Genomic DNA, 3,510 nt, shown 5'->3' with positions numbered 1-3,510 from the left:
TGACAGCTGGAAGGTGTCTGAGTGGGTAGTGCATCCGCGTTAGATATAGAGGTTGCCTCATAACTCATTTAAGTTGGTGCATTTCTCACATAGTGTGAGTACCATGAACTTTTTCTGGAGTTGTTTCCTTGGCGGTATTTTAGACTGGAGTATGCATCGACGAGGACGTCGATCTTTCATGGGGGGGGAGAGTGTCGCAAATGTGACCTCGGGTATCAAAAATTACCTGTCAGCCAGTCCTTACGAACACTCTTTTCTTATTGCCACGATGGCAGGAGGTCAGTATTTCTGGGCCCGTTATTAGTTCCCACTTGGGCTAGTTGAGAAACTGGTCAATGACCGTGTATTTAAATTAGATAAACATAAGGTAGGAACCCTATATGTTTCTTGCTAAGCATACTCGGCCTAGTTTGAGAAACTCCTGTCATTGGTTTGCACTTGCTAGTATCAAGAACCCCCGCGATATTGAGATTGGTCCCTCAATATTTGCTAAATGATAGCTTACCGTGTTTGCTAAACACCCTCGCTATCATGCCCTTAGTGTTAGTCTCAATTCGGTCCTAAATACTATTTATGGAAAGTGTCTAGATTTGCTCATTTGGCATATCTACGGAATGTTGAAATTAGCCTAAACACAATGGTGTTCGTCCCGTGTCCAAATTCGCAATTTAGCACCATTCCATATTTAGTAAGTTTCGAGCTTGTCCCAGAGACTAACTCCTAATACTAAGGGACACTTGGGGTGAAACCGTTCCTTTGTTCAATGGCCCAAGGCTCTGAACCTCGGGTTCTACACCACTGTCCTTTGGACACGTGGCATATGACACATGGCATAAAGAGGGTTTAAGTTCTGCTTCGTGGTGTTATCTTATGGTAAATCACCATAGGATAAAGGGTCAAAACCACATGTGCTACATACACTAATGCAAGGATCACAATCTAATCTAAATACATTGTGGCCATTGCATTGAGTAGTAAATAAAATAGCCCATATATTATTTTTTTTTCCCTATATTAATCAAGAAGTGAAGGAGACAACCACCTTTAATATGTTTTTACTATTGTGAAAGAGGTCATTTGTAGAAAATTAGAGGTCTTTTAATTTGTTTAAAAATAACTTATTTACCAAAATTTGTATTCAATATCATTTATAGCAATGTTTGCTAATTCATACAAAGTAAAGCCACTATTTCCTATACTTCCATTTTTTTGCGGAACAATAGCATCAAAGCAACTCTAATTTATACTTATAAAATTAATTACTAACTAGAATTTGCCTCTGAAACCCCAACCTATTCATGATTGTAGTATGTAGTTTTCAACTAGAATAAAGTGAGGTTGAGAAAACACTTTTGCCATCTAAATTATTTACAATATTATTTTGAAAGCTAAACACTAACTAAAAGTTCTATAAAATTCATTTACAAGACTAATGTTGGAATAAAGTTGATTTGCATTACTTTTATTATACTTCTTCATTATACCCTTTGGCAACTCTAATGAAACAAAACTAAAATCAAAGATAACCAAATCTAAGAAATTATTCAATAAGTAAACACCAAAAGATTAAAGAAAAATTTTGCTTGCTCAATATAAAGATTCATTGATACATAAACTTCTTTACCTCCTTAAAAATTAACTTATATTGTTTAAAAGCCTCATTATTTAAAGCAATCTCAAAACTGTTATCAAAATCTTTGTTAATATACTTTTTATATATTTTATACCCCTCTTAAAAAACAACTTTGGCCAAGTCTTTTAAAATGTTATATTGGCAAGAAAGTAGCCAAATATCTTTGATGCCTAGGTTAGATCGTTTATATATGGATTCCACCTAAACTTGTAAGAAGGTTTTCTTCCTTTCTTCTCTAAAACTTGGATTCTTTCATATCAAGATTAGTTGGAAAAAAGAGGTTAAAAGCAAAAACAAAAATGAAAAAAATTAGTGGGTTTATTAGGTATAGTAGATACCTTTAGTGTTTGTTAAGTAGCACATTTTCTCCTCTTATTTTTCTATTGTGTTTTCTTTGCCAAATTCATCAACATTGTCAAATTCTATAAAAAATTCCTCCTTGATAGTTATAAATTGCTTCTCTTTAAAATAGTCTTATATATATGAATTCTATATTTTTTACTCCCCCTTCAGTACTATAAAATGCCAAAACATAACCACTAAAGATAGTTTTACCATTCGTACCTTATGGCCCCAGTAGACTTTTAATCCTTATATATGTAGGTAAGCAAGGTAGGGGACAACTATGGCTTAATAATGGTTTTTTTTCTTGGGACACCGGTTTCTCCTCGTGGCGTGTTCGGTGGGGCTTGTGTGTGGGAGGCTGGAGGATCTGGACCAGACTGGTATGACTTCAGCTGTTGGAAATCCACTGACGAATGCGTGGAGAATTCTTCCCAAGGAGAAGCCGTGGGAATATACGAGGTCAGGACATTACCATGTGGTTGTCACATTTGCCAAGCTCGACATGGATTATGATTCGAAGGCAAAGGCTTGGGGAGCTTATCATGATCCTGATCGTTTGATGTCCAACTCCATACTTCTGGGGATCATGTGTCGGGGGCATCAGCAGTCATTGTCATGGAGGATCTACTTGATGAAGGACCAACACGTCGTGCTCTACCAGGATCGACATTGGCATTTCTCACCTGAGAAAACTTTGAGGAAGGGAATAAGCAATGTTACCATGGCATTCCTTCCTACCTTAGCAGGACACAGATATATGAACAGTGTTAAAAGCCTAGCAAAGCTGTTGTGTACCTTGCGGTGTACTTAAAGAGACACAACCAACAAATACCTAACAAAACCGTCATATCTATTTAAATTGAAAAGATTAACTTTGATAATATTAGATACATTAAAAATAAATATTCAATACATTTCTTTTTTGTTTTTAAAATTTAATTTTTTGTTGAATTTCAAGATTATTTTCTGTGTTTTATTTTTAAAATGTGCTACTATAAGACACAACAGATACTGTGTTTAGTTTCATCATTTATAGTGCTTAAGAGAATTATATGTCATCTATACTAAAAACTTTATTGTGTTTCAGTTTATAATAGTGCTTGTGAGAATTAAATTTTATCTTCATTAAAAATGATATTATATTCTAGTTCTGTATTACATTTTAAATTCTTGAGAAAACCATATGTCATTCATATTAAAACCTGTTCCGGATTTGTATTATATATAAGACACCACAATATTGTTTATAGCTCAAAGCTTGCTTTTAAAGAATGAGGAAAATCACACAACATATTGAGATTGATATCTAGTAAGCATTTTGAATTCTATTGATTAGCTAAGGGAATCACAAAGACTATATTGTATTCCATTTATATAAATAATGCTTGAAATAATCATTTGTTAAATACAGTAAAAACTAGATGGGCTTTTAATTATACAATAGGCTTCACAATATCATTTTATATTTATATATATATATATATATATATATATATATATATATATATATATATATATATATATATATATAT

The sequence above is a fragment of the Selaginella moellendorffii genome, unplaced genomic scaffold, assembly GCF_000143415.4.
Source record: "Selaginella moellendorffii unplaced genomic scaffold, v1.0 SELMOscaffold_101, whole genome shotgun sequence".
In the NCBI taxonomy this organism is placed as follows: Eukaryota; Viridiplantae; Streptophyta; class Lycopodiopsida; order Selaginellales; family Selaginellaceae; genus Selaginella; species Selaginella moellendorffii.
Note: the sequence above shows the minus strand (reverse complement) of the source record.